We start from the raw sequence: 17,500 nt of genomic DNA, 5'->3' as shown, positions 1-17,500 counted from the left end.
GGTCCAGCAGAATGAAGTAAATTCAAATGAAGCATATCGCACCTTCAGTTCTTTAAACCAGCTAAATGCCAATTAAAGAGTATGTTAATGGGTGTAGAAATATAGAGAGTAAACAAGCAGGATACTTGTTCGTGAATTTTTCAGAAATTGGATGTCCAGCAGTGAAAATAATAATTCTTTCTACTATGGGCATAAGACCTGAAACATTAGGGGAAGGTGTACTTATTTTATAAACTGTGAAAGGATGAAAGGTAAAATTGACCTCCGCGGAATTTAACTCAGAACGTAAAGACGGACGAAATGCTGCTAAGAATTTTGCCCGGCGTGTTAATGATTCTGCCAGTTTGTCGCTTTTAGAGAGAGTAATCATAATATTGAAATTCCTTAAATTTTTTTTTCACATATTCTTCGACAGTAAAGCACTCTATACGTTAGTTTAGAATAAGACGCCTTAGTGTTACAATTCAGCTATTGATTAAATCCTTCCCTCCAGACAAAATCCATGCAACATTAAGCGATAGTGATTTACTTCGTATTAGGTTAATTCTGCAAGAACAAGTTATCAATAGCTAACCTAAGCTTTCTTTCAAACGGCTTTTAAATGTCAAATTAAACTTTAGAAAATTTGAAGTAATTGATAGAATGAATGAAAGGTGTTAAAACAAAAATAGGGAGCGAGCTGAAAAAGTAAATTGGAAAGAAGAAATGAAAATTAATCAAAAGTAGCAATAGCGAAACCTTGAGGATTCCAACGAAAACAATGATAACTCCAAAGAATTTTAGTTTCAATGCGATCGGGTAAAGCTTTTAAACAAGAGAAATCTTTAAGAATCAGCGTTGCTAAGGCTACAGAAGATCGATAAATTTATGCATGATAGATATTTTTATGCAAATAAATAGATATAGATGTTATCTCAAACCTTGATTGTTTCGTCTTTTTCGGCTAAAAGTACTACAAGTAACCAATTCGTATATATAGCTCAGGGTATGATACTGAGTCAGTAGAGACATAGTTATTTGGTAATATCTAGCATGTAAGTAAGTTTTCACCACCGTTAGCGCATTTTGGTAGGAAATTTCTAAAATATGAGTATGTATACGATTATGGGAATGAGTTTTATATTTGTTTATATCATGTGCGAAGTGCGTATGCATAGATTGGTGTGTGATTATGTATGATTGCATTATTATGTGTGAGATTGTTTCTAATATTCGTTTCAAATTTTGGCACAAGGCTAGCAATTTCGGGGAGGTGATAAATCGATTATATCGTCCCCCAGTACTTATTTTATTAATACTTATATACTAATATTAGCGGTATAATAAGGTGGCGAGCTGGCAGAATCGTAAGCACACCAGGTAAAATGCTTAGCAGCCAGGAAAAGGCTATACGTCCTGAGTTTAAATGCTGCCGAAGTCGACTTTTCCTTTCATCCTTTTGGGGGTCGATAAAATAAGTACCAGTTGAGGATTGAGGGTCAATGCAATCAACTTAACCTCTCCCCGTGAACTAGCTGACCTTGTGCCAAAATTTGAAACCGATATGAAAGGCATAGTACAATTTGTTCTAAAAGATCGACTTAACTTTTTAAAATTATTTAAAGAACATCCTCGCTGATATTATTGACGTTTATGATGATTCTATTGTTGATAATTTCTCTGCTGAGACGGTGTTGTTGCTGTTGTTGTCGTTGCTATACTTGTTAATGTTATTCCACCGAGGTTGACTTTGTCTTTCATCCTTTCGGGGTTGATAAATTTAGTACCAGTTGCGTACTGGGGGTCGATCTAATCGACTAGTCCCCTCCCACCAAATTTCAGGCCTTGTGCCTTCAGTAGAAAGAATATTATTGTTCATATTATAGTAGTTGTTATCGTCGTTATTAAATTGCATTTCGTCTCTTAACAGAGAAGATATATGGACGAATTGTCTAGTTTTGACTATAATATTTAAGGACATTGTATATCAAGGATTTTTTTGAAAACTGTAACATTAACTTGAGAGGAATCTGGCTGTTATTCTTGTTTGCTAGTTCGGGTGATTCTACAGGGTTTCTTATATGTTGCCTCGTCCAATATAATGTTCCCATTACTTTCTAAGTGGAGGCGCAATGGCCCAGTGGTTAGGGTAGCGGACTCGCGGTCATAGGATCGCGGTTTCGATTCTCATACCAGGCGTTGTGAGTGTTTATTGAGCGAAAACACCGAAAGCTCAACGAGGCTCCGGCAGGAGGTGGTGGCGGACCCTGCTGTACTCTTTCACCACAACTTTCTCTCACTCTTACTTCCTGTTTCTGTTGTGCCTGTAATTCAAAGGGTCAGCCTTGTCACACTGTGTCACGCTGAATATCCTTGAGAACTACGTTAAGGGTACACGTGTCTGTAGAGTGCTCAGCCACTTGCACGTTAATTTCATGAGCAGGCTGTTCCGTTGATCGGATCAACTGGAACCCTCGACGTCATAAGCGACGGAGTGCCAACAACAATTATTTTCTAAACCTATGCTGAAAATCAATGTAACTTATACCACTCAGGTGATGAAACGCAATATTTTAAACGATCATAACGTAGTAAAATTGATGCTTTACTTTAGCTGTTAGAAACAGGAACTAACTGTTTTGATTCCGGCAAGTTTTGAACTTCGAACTTAAAAAATTCGGAAAAAATTCTGCAAGTCATTTTATCCTATGCTCTAACAAAATGCATCAATATTCTGCCCTAGGAATAGAAAATAATGACAGGAAAAAATGATATTAAACAGCGTTTAACACAATATAGAATTTGGTGCAATATTTTCTTCTTTTTCCATCCCACTAAAATTCGTAAAAGTGTCACTAATGACTAGAGAAATTCTGCCATGATACCAATTACCGTTTTCCTAGTGATTACAATTTTCCCTCAAAATTTAATTTAAGACCTGTTTAAAAATGAAGTACAAATTCTTAGTGAAGACTGCTTTCAATATGTGAATATCGCAGTCATCATGTTCTTCGTGTTTGATCGAAACTTTTGTATCAGTATCAGCTGTGAAAATATGGCTTGATTACTCTATTATTAATGTAGTTACACTTTAGCTTGCTATGCGCATACCTCTAATTCATAATTGATTATGATAATAATAAAAATGGTTTCAAATTTTGGCACAAGGCCAGCAATTCGTGGAAGGGGGATAGTCGATTTCATCGACCCCAGTGTTTGACTGGTAGTCATTTTATCGACCTCGAAAAGATGAAAGGCAAGTTGACCTCGGTGGAATTAGAACTCCCAACAAAAAGACGGACAGAATGCCGCTAAGCATTTTGTCCGTCTTTACGTTGTGAGTTTCTGCCAAATCGCTGCCTTAATAATAATAATAATCCTTTATATTATCGGCACAATGCCTGAAATATTGTGGGGAGGGGATCTTCGATTACATTTACCCCAGTGCGCAACGGGTACTTATTTTATCGACCCCAAAAGATGAAAGGGAAATTCGATTTCGAAGTAATTTGAACCCAGAACGTAAAGACAGACGAAATACGGCACTGCAATGATTCTGCTTGCTCGCCGCCTAAATAATAATAATAATAATAATAATAATAATAATAATAATAATAATAATAATAATAATAATAATAGTAGTAGTAGTAGTAGTAGTAGTAGTAGTAGTAGTAGTAGTAGTAGTAGTAGTAGTTGTTGTTATTGTTGTTGTTGTTGTTGTTGTTGTTGTAATAGTAATTTCTTACTTGTTACCATTTATCATTGATTACTTTGATTTGTTGTCTTTTGATTTAATGATCTGTAGCTATTGTAGACCAGAGGCTGGGTAGGGGAGAAAACAAGCGGTAGTCCGAAACATGCATATTGTGTAAGGGGAAAAAACAATAACAATAAAGTGGCATATAATTTTATTGATTTGTGACGATTCTTCTTCCGAGACTCAACTACATTTGTTACATCCACTACATTTGTTATGAAGAGTAATATTTTATGAAATAACAGGCTTGTCTTTGTTTTTGAAATGTCTCCTTGTCATTTGGAAGTAAAGTTCAGTGAAAGCGTTTCAGATGGCAATTACCTCGAAAAGGCTCGTCCAATTTAAAATGGTTCTTCATCTCTGGTGCTGACAGTTATCTTGAGCGTACTTTATGCATTATGATTTTCACATCTTACAAACGTTCAGTTCTCTGATACAGGGAAGTAATGTTCAAATGACTCTCACCAAAACGTAGCTCATGCCATATAAAAAAAAAAACTGCCCAGTTCAATTTTTATCGTATACAAGTTGAGGCATACTTGTTATCTCTCTATATCCATCTTCGAAACGACTAAACGTATTTTATGAAAATAGTTTGTGACTCAATTTGATAGGTTTACCACATATTATCGAGCAAATATTACGCCTGTATATGTATACATATGATATCTATATATCTGTATAATGCGTTAAATTAGGGCAAGCTGTCAAAGTTGACTCAGGATTATATAGAAAGAACACACATGAGCTTGCGCAAAGTAGAAAAAGGTAGAATGATTGAAAGTTCTTTTAACATAGAACAACACTAGAATTGTGTTATTTATTGTATTGACACCTAAAAAAAGATGAAATTAATCTTGGATTTGAACTCAGAAGTAAACAAGCGGAAAAATAGTGCAAGGCATTTTCCGACGCCCTAATGTTTCTCCTAATCCACTCATTTTTTTCTCTGACACTCTTCCCTCCGCTCTCTCTCTTTTTCTCTTCCTTCCTCTCTCTTTCTCCCTCTCTCTCTCCCTCTCTGCGGGGCGTGTGTATGTACGTGCGTAAAGATAAAGATTTATATATATATATATATATATATATATATACATATATATATATATATATATACAAATATATTATATATATATACTATGTATATATGGTTGCGAACATACATGCTAACAAATATTTTTGTAATTTATATGTATCTGTGTGTGTGAATTAGAGAGGGAGAGGGGGAGAAAGAGTAAGTGTGTACTTATTTATCACCTAGAAAATTTTTGTTGACAAAACAAATAGATTGATCTCGTTCCTTACTTAATTTGCAGCAAAGGTTTTTGGTTTGTCTTTTTATAAATGAACTACATTACAGAAAATGGATCATTGAGAAAATACACGGCATTCACTGAGACTAATATATGTTTACACATCTCTCAGGTCGTACGCTCTCATATGATTGGTAATCATCACGTTATTACATGTGCTGCAATATCTTTATACATTAATGTTGTCCATTTGTACGTGCATTACAAACAAATCATATAGATAGCTGAGTTGGAAGTTTATGAAATACTATTGGAAAGCTCCGCAGTTCGTATCCAAGCACTGTGTTGTAAAATCTGTATATGTAAAACACCTACCTCATAAAAAGCTAAGTTTACCTCACAACATGTAGGCAACATGTTGTAGATCCAGGTCATCGCTTTAAGATTGAAAAACATTAGATGTAACCACTATTTCGGTAGTGTTGTAGACCTTTTCAAACCCTTCAATGATTTCACAGGCAGCAACGCTTAGCTATTACAAAACACATATTCAAGAAGAATATATAACGCAGTGTAGGCGTTTGTTTGTTTATTCGTGTACAACAGTTCATCTTTAGGGAATATTATTTGAATTTTTATGACCAAGCTTAAATAGTTTCAGTTTGTTATTTATTTATAACTTATTATATATCATTTTTTTTCTGTTCGTTGTGTTCTATTTTGTTCATCAGCTTTCTCGAAGTGGATAAAATATACATTACTTAAAAACATATGGATTCATTATAATATCTTGTTCTTTTTAAATATGAAATTTTATCAAACTTTGGCATTATTATTTCGAATGCCATCTAGTGGCAGACACATCAAATAGCTGATAGAATTCTTTACAACACCTATTTTTATTATTCTACCGTCTCTTCATTCAGCAACACGTTCCGTTACAGTTCTGTAGCATTGTACCAATGTGTTAAATCAAGCAATATTCATCAAAACTTTTACTATATGTTTCGTGAATCACAAGATTCTTCAAGATCGGTGCTCAACACTTCTTCACTTCTTGTATTCATCGGTGATAGAAAAGTCTACTCTAATGCAGCATGTTTCACCATTGAATGAGGCTCTTCTGAGTAAACAATTGATCATAGTATATAGCGTTGTACCCCACAACAAATCTGTACATCGTCCACGGTTTTGTTCTCACGAGAAGATTTTCCACAGACCTGCTCTATTTAAAAATTCTATCGGACATTTTTATCTATACTAAAACCTAGAAGTACCAAGGAAATTATAATGACCAGCAGCCGAAATCCATCAACACTTCATTCATCAGTCTGTGAAATTTCATTCATCAGAACGTAAGTTCTCCGAATTCTAAGATGAAGAGTGGCTCAATCGTCGGTTGAGGACATTTTATTTCAATTAACCATCAGTTTCTTTCTTTTCATTTTTGTATTTTGGAAAAGGTATGTACAAAACATCTTATCATTCCTCCCTCGAACTGAAGACATTTCATCAGTATTTAGCCAAAACAGAATAATAATTTATTTATCGCGCCGTAAGCTAAATAGATAGAGATGCATCAATTTACCTAATTACATGTATCTTACATTAGCTAATAAGTGGTTAATATAAAAATCTCTATATTTTTTTTCTAAAAATATTATAACTATAAATGAGTGGCCTTGGTATCATATCTATGTCGGACAGCAACGGTTACAAAATTCTCCAGAAACTGTAAATTCACTTCTGTTCACACACACACACACACACACACACACACACACACACACACACACACACACACACACACACACACACACACACACACACACACACACACACACACACACACATACACGCACACACACACATACGCACACACACACACACATATATGTATATATATATATATATATGTATATATGTATGTATGTATGTATGTATGCGTGTTTGTATATATATGTGTGCATATGTATGTATACACACAAATATATATATATATATATAGTCTAGGGACACAGTGCCTTACATTAGGTCACAAAAACGAGGAACTGTAGTTATAGTTACCGTTAGGTCTTTACGAAATTACATGGAAGTGAACGAGAATCGAAAATGGATTTATGAATATCGCTCTCGACACCTTGTAAAATCTGGACAAAACTCAATAATTAGACGTGTTTATTGCAAAGATTGGAATTAGATTTCGCAGATATTGAAAAAACAAAAAAATGATGATTAACAAATATAATTTGAGAAAGTAATGAATGATCATACAGAAAAAGGAAGTAATTAAAATGTGCACACGCACACACACACGCACACACATACACACACACACACATATACACACACGCATATTCATACACATGTATACTCACACGTACGCTCATATATAAACCGTTTCATTTAAATGCATGCGCAGGCACACACGAAGAACACACAAGAAAAAAGATGCATATGTTTATGTGCATACACGCACATAAATATAAATGTGTGTGTGTGTGTATGTGTGTTATGTCCGTGCGTATGTATGCTATGTCCGCACGTATGTGTGTTTGTGTCTTCCGATGTTGACGTTAAGCTTTTCATCTGTAAAATATATTTATGATAAGTTTAGAATTGTGAGATGAATATATTTGATGAATTCTCCGTAGTGTAGAAGAAATTAATATTTATCTGTGACAAGGAAGAAATATTGTAGATACAGACTGAAATAGTATAGTGCTGTAGTGGAATAGTATAGTACTATTTTGAAATATTATAGTACTGAAGTATATTAATACGTAAATATTGTAAGTAGGTTATATTGAATGGCAGTGACATACAGAGATGATAAATAACTTGAAATGGTAACACTGATAATAACGAATGCAAAAAATGTTAGATATTATATAAACAAAGTTGAAAGTATCAAACGATTAAAAGAACAAAGGTATAAAAATCGAATAAAGATTTGAAGAACGGAAAATGTACAACGAATCAAAAATAAATGACAATTTCGATTCGATTTTTTTTCTTTTTTTTTTTTGTCCGATTTGCAGTCATTCAGTTTCGAATGAATCGAAACGTTTCGTTCCGGTTAGGAGAGTGGTTGACTGTTCATTGAAGTTGAAAAGACTTTAAAATATCGATTCCATATTTTGCTGTTATTTCAATACCAAAATAAAAACAAAAAGCATCATAAAGAAAAACAAAACTTTAAAAAAAAAAAAATTCTGTGAAATAAAATATATATAGAAAATAATTCTGAGAAATTGAATAAAGTTTAGTTATAGTTCAATAAAGTATCGTGAAATAAAAAAAAAAATGCCGCTTAAGAATTCCAGCCAGTAATAAACCTTGCTCACACACAAGTGACCGCGTTAACAATGGTAATGAATAAAATGAGTATTTTTAAAGAGAGAAATTTTACTTAAAATATATTTTATATTTTGGCCACCCCTCTTCTCCCCTCATACAAATCCTGCAAAAATGAAATAAAATGAAATGAAACAAAAATAATAACAAACGGAAGTACGAAACAAAAACCAAAAACTTACTTTTCCAGTTTATGTAGGTGATGCATGCGGTGAGTGGTAGTTGTACTTTCTCTATTACTTTTCTCATTTGATAAAGCTTCGCTCACTTGTCCAATCAACTTGTCACTTTCCATTGGCTTGGCCATCATTGAAATATCCTTTTGGTGTAGTTTTGGTAGTAACTACAGATAATATATAGCCTCGGTGTAATAACTTTTGTTTTCTAAATCTTAAAGCAACCCTACGTATGCGTCTTACCAAATGAACTTACACACAGGTAATACTAATTACTAGATATTCTTAAGTCTAGTACAGACACTTAGCAGAAACCACTTGGCAAACTATCATAGCTTCTTTTGTATCTTTATATCAACAGTTACACGCAACTATTCTTGTATTACTTAGTAATACGAAATAGAAATATTACTGTATAGTTATATCGATATTTCGTCGTGATTGTGTGTCAGTGTGTGCGTGTGTATGTGTGTACGAGTGTGTTTGTGAGTATAACTGGGTATTGATAGCGTTTACGTTTCAATGAAACAACGTTTATGAGGTTTTCTATTTAAAAAATCCTATAAAATGCGACCACGATGTACTTTTGTTTTAAGAAAAATAATTATTTACTAAGAAGGCCTACAGTAACTTGTAACAACGTTTGAATGATTTGTTTTTGTTCTTGCTTTTGTTACTTTTCCTTTCCTTCCTTCCTTTTACCTCTCTCTCTCTCTCTTTCTTTCTTTCTTTCTTTCTATATATATTTCTTTCCAGAAATTTTAATCTACTTCTTCTGCTTGAAACGAAGGTTTTCCTTAAGTGGTCTTTGCGTGGTCAATGCGTAAAATGATGTGGTGGGAGATATCAAAACGCAATGTAGTGTAAGTGCGATGCGACGATTTCCTATCCGTGACACGCATATACATCAACTGTTGGGAAATCCCAGAAGCACGTTTAACTACAATGACGTAGTACAGAAGCTGATAATATGGGCGGTCGTCGGTGAGAGCAAAATATTATATTCTGACCCGCCTTGTCTACTACTTAAAACATTGGAAATGCCGGGCTGTTGACATAGTTCCATTAATCTTATAAACATCGCACAGGCAATAGCAACAGTAATATCAATATACATCACAAACACATATACACATACACGCACGTACTTACTTTCATACCTGTGTGTGACTATAATGACTTATGTACGAAAGTGTAAGCATTCAGGTATACATATTTACGCTTTCATATACAAGAGTACACGCATACACATTCATTTTCATTCACATGTGTGTGTGTTTGTGTGTGCATATACATATATATATATATAAATATATATATATATATATATATACACGCGTGCAAACGGGCGCGTGTGTGTATATATATAGTGAATATGTTTATGCACATTATCACATATTTATACCGTGCACTTAGCTTCATCACACTCACCTACCTACAATCACACATGAACTCATAGACGCCCACACACACCTGTGCACACAGTGTATGTATGTGTGTTTGTCTCTGTCATCTGCTCTTTCAATAATTAGTTGCAAAACATACACATTTCTGTATTATGTTTTCTTAACATCACTATACTTATTGTTGCTGTATTCCGTAATGACACATAGGTAGTCGCCAGTGTGAATAGGTACTGCTTATAGACCGTGTGCTCTGGATACACTCTGCCTTCGCCTTGTTAAGGACTATACTTAACATTCAAACAGTGATTTATTACATGAGGTGACCGTTTAGTCTCTCTATTTAATTTTGTATGGGTATAGATTCTAGTAGTGACCTGCAACAAAGACAGGTTAGGTGGGGACAGTTGAACAAAACAGTTATTGTTTCTCTGCGCTTATCTTTGGTGGTGGCCATCACAACGTAATATTTCGGGTTAATGAAGGCATTGAGGCTGTTGCTATGTTTGTGAGTATTTGTTTATTCAGTTTATGTCCTTAGTACTACAAAGGGGAGTATTTGTCATTAGTATGGGGATGTACTAAAGCGTTTGGATGTTGTGTGTGCTCCTAAGTTTTTGCGGGTGATATTGGTATTTTGTCACGAGTAACGTGGACTGAACTTGCTGCCCAAACAAACCGAGCCATCGCCTGTCCAGGTGTTGCTATTTTGACGTGGTGTTATTTCTATGTATAAATGGTCTGAGGATCAAGTCTTTGTAAATATTAAAATGTCCTAAAGTGCGTTATATGTATTCTTTTAAGTCTGTTATGTAGCGAAAAGTTTTGAGCAGAGGCTTCACTGACATAACTAAAGTGTAGCTAAAATAATATTCGTATGCTTATTTATTTTATATTGAACAAACCTGGTACCTTGATGGGCGCTACTGATACACGAATCTTGTCTTTAATATTTGTGATTTGTTGCTGGTGTATGGTGCGGTAACTGGAAATATTTGAAAGTCTTTTTTGGAACTGGTAAGAGAAAGAGATTGTTGATGTGGTGGGATTTGTTTGTTTTTAATCTCTTCGTGTGCAGTCAGGTTTCTTGGTGATTGTTATCGGTTGAAGTAGTTGTATAACTATGCCTGAGAATCAGAGGGAAGAGGTCATCAACATTTAATTATTCCTGCTCAGACACACACGCATTCATGTAAGCATGAATACATACACACACATGCATACACACATACATACACACATACATATATGTATATATAGGTGTGTATATATGTATACATATGTGTATATACGCATGTATAAGTATATTTGTGTGTTCATATGTATGTGTGTGTGCGTACGTACGTAATCAGGTATAGATCCATCTACAATGCGACAGAATGTACGCATAGCATGCACTGATAGTGTAAGATTTTGCAAATATTATAATAACATTTTTCAATTACAAAATTAATATTTCATATTTATGCATGTCATCAACACTTCTTACCTATTTTCCTGTTTTCCTTAATAAACACACAATGGATAACAAACACGGAAAAAAGTAAACAAAAGGATGTGTGTGTGTGTGTGTGTTTTAAACTCTTATATGATAACGGTCTATATCAGATATGAAACTAACATTCCTTTGAAGTTACTTAAATTGTTATTCGATGGCATTAATTGAATATTTATTACTCTCACTCCAGGTAATTTTTAAATAAAATAAAATAATTAAAAAAAAAAAACAAAGAAAACACAAACACGATTTTCAGTTTGATCAAGAGGAAAGTGTCATATGGTTATGAATTTTATGTATCTTGTGTGTGCATTTGTACGTGTAAGTTTGTGTACGAGTATACTTTAGCTACTGTTTCAGTGTCACTGTCTCCAAAAATGAATTAACTGAGTGAAAGCAAAACAAATATTAATAATAGTAGCAATAATAATAATAATTATGATGATGATGATGATGATGATGATGATGATGATGATGATGATGATGATGATGATGATGGTGATGATGATGATGATAAAGTAATGTTTTAATTAATTACGAGAACAGTTCGTGTTGTAATCTTCTGTCAGTGTGTTCACGGTAAAGAACCTGCAAAATTCGGACTACTACTAGACGGGAAAGCTGTGAAATAGTAGCTCCTCGTTGTAGAGAAGATATGTTTGTTGACGCCAGAAAAATCAATACAAGAACGCTGATGATAACAAGCGCTCAACGAAGTAATATGTAAATATTATTTGGATACTGTGACAAAAAAATATATGCCACCAACACGTGATATCACTGTAATAAAAGAGACACTTATTCCTGAACAGAGTATATACTAATGGGGGGAAAAAAAAAATTCACAACTTCGCACAGAATGAATAGCTTATGTAAAAGCAAAACGTTTTAAAATTTCCATTTATTCTGTTCTTTTATTTAAGAAAGTCGAACATTGCAAGAATACATATAAAATTATGAAATATCACACGACTGCGAGTTACTTCACCAGGAATTTATCAGAAAATAAAGTCAATAAAAAAAATTGATTATATTGTTCATGGTCAATATTCACGGATACACTATACCTGTGATACCAATATCGATTATTTTGACTAACTATAGCCCCAATTTTGGCACTATGAAATTACTCTCCATTATATTTTATTCACTTCTACATAAGACATCTACCTTGTTTTTTTATCTATCAAAAATCGAGAGAAATGAATACCTGTAATATATTGCTGTTAGATTAAACCAGAAAACAGTTCTTCTCTGAAAACAACAAGCGTTGTATCTGTTGTATATAAATCAATATTGGAAAAATTCAGAGTGTCGAGTACTGGTGGTATAGGAATATTTTAATAATAATCTAATAACGAGAGAGGCAATGCTCGTGATACTTGCAGTAGTTTCCTTCCTCTCACACTGGTATGTTTGATGTTGCCGATGCACAGCGTGATAAGTTGCAGGTCAATGTCTGCTAGAGAAACGAGAAATGGGACTGGATTTCTGGTTCGAGTGATTTGAACACAGTTAAATCTCTTAAACGAACTGTAGGAAAACAAGGGGGTGGTGTAAGATCGGTCTGCCACAATTCGCGTGATATAATCTGTTGGGCTTCCAGAAAGTTTCACTCAACCCAATTTCTCTGACCAATACTTGGAATCATTCGAAGCAATGGTAGATATTGCGCCATAAGAACCCAGAATGACATGGTTGTGAAGTGAATTAACTACGTGGAACAGGAACTTATGAAAACCAGGTTCCTCCATTAGTTTTGTCTCATAATATGATATGAAGTCTGTCATGCATGGCTCTAATGGGGATTGTACTTCTTTTGCGCTTTCCCATCCAAACCACTGAGGATAAGAAGCAAAGTATTTGATAACACCTTCGCTAAAACCTTAAAGCCTGCCTTTAACAAGGTTATGAACTGGACATTATAATATTCTTTTTGTTGGCGTTCTACCTCAGCTGTATTAATATACCTCGGCTCCCAGAGCCGAGGATTGTCCCACTTTACAGCCAGTTACGATAAATGTTTCTAAGGCGCACGCAAGCCTTGCCTATAGCCTTAACACTCAAAGGGAAGACCTTCTAATCAAGTTATTACTTTCTTGCACAGGCGCTCTATACCACCCGTATCTCAGGTGCTGTAACTGCCTTATTTTTTTCACAGAGTCACTGCGGGTTTTCGAAATAGGCACTAGAGTTCTTATTCGTTTCCGACATCTCTCGTGGGAGACCTGTTTCCGTTCATAAGAGATGTGTTTTAAATCAGCGAAGAGTGTTTTGTCTTCATATGAGTTGCATCTTCGAGATTTCGATTGTTTTCTTAGCGAATAAGTCATCCGAACGCTTTTGGTTTTCGTGTCGTCTCCATTTTCGTAAATATGTATGATGATACTGTAACTAGGGGATGTTACTAGATCATATCGCAATTTGTTTCTATTGTTTTGAGTGATTCTCAATGTCTCACTCAGTTGTGAGTGAGCGAAGAAATTTCTGGATGTCTTGGCTAGCTCTTGGCAATGAAAGTGGGAATGGGTATTTTTAGGACTCCAAATTTCTGCTTGGTGCGCCTTAGGACAAATAACTTATACGAGTTGTACTTTGTTACTTTTCTCTTTGAGCTTTCTATGCTGCAAATTGTTAAATGGCTTTTAACCTTTAGGTGGGGTTAGGGTTAGGGTTAGGGTTACATCGACACCAGTGTTTCACTCGTACTTCATTTATCGACCCCAAACGATGAAAGGTAAAGTCGACCTCGACGGAATTTGAACTCAGAACGTACAACGGGCGAAGTACTGCTAATAATGGTAGCCCTAATGCAGTATCAGGCAATAACTCTAATGAATTCTCATCTTAACTGATTTTATGTGTTATCATGTACATTGTCTTGTCGTGGTATAAAAGATTGGCTACAGCAAATATTCTGTTCAATACCACAGATTCGTTTGTGAGTTCTTTGACCTTAACCAGTTGAACATGTCCTTTAGTGGCTGGTGATATGAACATCTCTGGTCACGAGCAGAAGTAGTGGGGGAGCATCATAGCCATGTGTTGAGAGGAATTCTTTGGGGTTTGAATAATTCACCTTTGGAAACGTGGGTGTTTCGTTCAACATCTTTAAACAAGCCTTATTTAAGGACCTTTTGAGCGGGATGGGCTACTCGACCTGTAGAAAATTCTAACTGGGCCACACTTGCAAAGTTATGCGCAGTTTATCTTTATATGAGTGCACCATGTCGCGCACATATGGTTGTGATGCAAGTGCCTCGAGTAAAGAGGATAATGATGATGGTGATGATGATGATGATAATATTAATAGTGATTTAAAACCGAAAACGGAGGCTCTAATCTGAGCTGCCCAAGAGCAAGCATTAAGAATAAACTACATAAAATACAGAATAGACAACACATCAGAAAGTGATAAGTGCAGAATCTGAAGACAAAATGGTGAAACTGTATGGAATATTACCAGTCAATGTACGCCACTAGCCTAGAAGGAATATAAGAGACGCCACGACAATATAGTAAGGCTTGTCCATTGGACACTTTGCAACAAGTATGGACTTGACAGAGCAAAAGATTGGTATGACCTGAAACCCGAAGGCATCATCGAAAATGTTAATGCAAAGATCATGTGGGATTTTATGATTTAGTGCGACCATGAGATAGAGAATAGGAAGCCAGACATAGTATTAATTGAGAAAGAAAACAAACTATGCTGGATCATAGATACAGCATGTCCAGCTGACAATAAGGTATGCAATAAGGAAGAAAGAAAAGTCGATAAATATGACAAGTTAGCTTGGGAAGTTAAGCAGTTGTGGTCGATGAAGAAAGTGGTAGTAGTACCAATAATTGTCGGAGCCCTGGGAACAGTGAGTAAAAATCTCGAGAAGTAAATGGAACAAATAGGGGCTGCAATAAGGGTGGAGCACTTTTAGAAAACAGCACTGCTTGAAACCGCTCGAATACTCCGGAAGGTACTCGAAAAATAAGAGGTGTTACCTTAGTTGACTGGTAGTGAACAGCTGACACTGTAGTACACCTCCAGCGTTAGAAGCTGTGTTTACGATGTGCGCATTTCGAGATGGATTGTTCGATTTTCCGTGTTTCAAATTCTTTACAGCCATTGTAGATTACTTCTTTCTAAACGGATCGATTTCCCGTCATCTACTCCCAGTCATTAATATATACATTGAAATCCTTAAGGTTAATGTTGCTTTGCTGGCATCCCAAAAGCGTATCATAGGTTTATGCTTCAGACGTTTAGTACGTTGCAATCATCCGTAAACAACTGCTTAAGTAACCTGCATTTTAGTAAGTTGCCCAGTGTAACACATCTGACTGTGTGTGAGAAGCATTTTAATTCCGGGTGTTTTCACTTACTGAAGAACAAGTCTCTGGTGTCAGAGATGACATTTGATATTTAAGATCCTCCTAAGACATGTTTGATGAAGCATTTCCAAAGCCTTGATGTGACGACGCAATATAGCCCAAGTCTCAGAAGTGTACAAAAAGACAGTTAAGATGCATGATTCATAGATGCTTTTTTTGGTTTTGATGATAACCCTGTCAGATCACGCACGATTTTCTAACATTCCAACTGATTTGCTGGGTTTTTTTTTCCGATCCTTGGATTTATTTCAGAATCAAAAGATCTATCTCTAGAAAGTGCTGCCAGGATTGACGAAAAAGTCGACTACACCCATCTTGTACTCTGGACGAAGATGCTAGGTTCAACATAGGTTTGGCTTGGAGGCTGAGAGAGCACGACGTTTGTCTTCTTCAGACCCATGATAAGTTCAAAAGCAACGCATGCTCTAGAAAATGAGATTCATTATAGCTTAAATGTCTTCCGCGGTTTGAGTAAGAATTACATCGTAAACCTAAAGGAGCTCACGAATAAGGGTCTGGAAGGCCTTCGATTTTGCGTTGAAGCAAGTTACATGAAAGGCCTTACCTCTGGTTCTGAAACAAATATAGTCGCCAATATCGCAACCCTGGGAAGAATACGAGGCAGTTATAGCAAAGTATATGGTACCTAGTTTTGGAGCGGGAATATCGATGGAAATTGGTTCCAAGAGTATTTACATGTACAACAAACGGCTGTGAATAGGTATTGCTATGTAGAAATAAAGATATTCAGAATGTGAAAACAGTTGCAATAATACCTGGTTTGCAGAGAATGGAAAAATATGGGAAACAAAAATCCATAGTTTAAATTCCAAGAACTGCACACAAATATAACTAACAATAACTATCACTGATTTGGACTGCTCATATATTGTGTCAAGTCATTCCACTACAAAAGAACATTCGAAACGAAAATAAAAACATTAAATGACACTACGCAGCACACTTCAATATGGTGTTTTATATATGCGCAAGTTGAATTGTTACGCAAATATATGGGCATAGATATAGAGAGAATATTAGAGAAATGAGGCAAAAGACTCGAATTATATAAAAGAGAAAATAACAAAGTATGTCACTATAACTTAAGGGGTATAAGGGAGGATGACGATCATACGGAGAATATTTTGACGATAGCTGTCACAAATATATTCATATAGGCACAAAGGCAATGTAAAGAAGGATTGAGAAAGAGAAAGTGAAAGAGAGAGGGAGAATACACAAAGACAAACATTCAGAAAATAGTGTAAGAGTGTCAAATATCCATTTAATGTCAACGACGGGAGACTGTATTTGTAATGAAAGTAAGCTGTAGATAGCGAGAAAATAAAACTGAAATAATTCTTAATGGGATTCAACGATAGAGGCTTTGGTTAAGGAAGAAGAAAAAAAATGGAAATATAGCAATAACGTTATCACATTCTATGGAGATCAAATAAAATGAAAAACGTCTAAGGCCCTTCAAAGAGATGTCGTTTCAAAGATTATTTTCTGTTATATTATCCCATTATTTTTATCTTTACTATTACTCCATAATAGATTCATTCTTAGTGTTCCATCCTCAAAAGTTTGTGTGTATAAATCAGTAGGTGTCTGAATTTGTTTGTGTATGTGTCCAAGTATGTATGCATGTATGTATGTCTGTATATATGTATGTATGAATATGTATATAT

At 35.1% G+C, this 17,500-nt stretch overlaps 1 long non-coding RNA gene across 1 annotated transcript in view; it reads left to right on the top strand.

Moving 5' to 3' along the window:
* The first annotated feature begins 5,056 nt into the window (after positions 1 to 5,056).
* The window catches only part of LOC128248385 (uncharacterized), a 40,364-nt gene continuing 27,920 nt past the window's right edge, over positions 5,057 to 17,500 (top strand). The window contains exon 1 of the long non-coding RNA XR_008264624.1: positions 5,057 to 6,449. This is a non-coding gene — a long non-coding RNA (uncharacterized LOC128248385). The remainder of the gene's footprint in view (positions 6,450 to 17,500) is intronic.

Source organism: Octopus bimaculoides, chromosome 7 (assembly GCF_001194135.2).
Source record: "Octopus bimaculoides isolate UCB-OBI-ISO-001 chromosome 7, ASM119413v2, whole genome shotgun sequence".
In the NCBI taxonomy this organism is placed as follows: domain Eukaryota; kingdom Metazoa; phylum Mollusca; class Cephalopoda; order Octopoda; family Octopodidae; genus Octopus; species Octopus bimaculoides.
The sequence above is the reverse complement of the archived record's forward strand: the minus strand, read 5'-3'. Positions and strand labels throughout refer to the sequence as shown.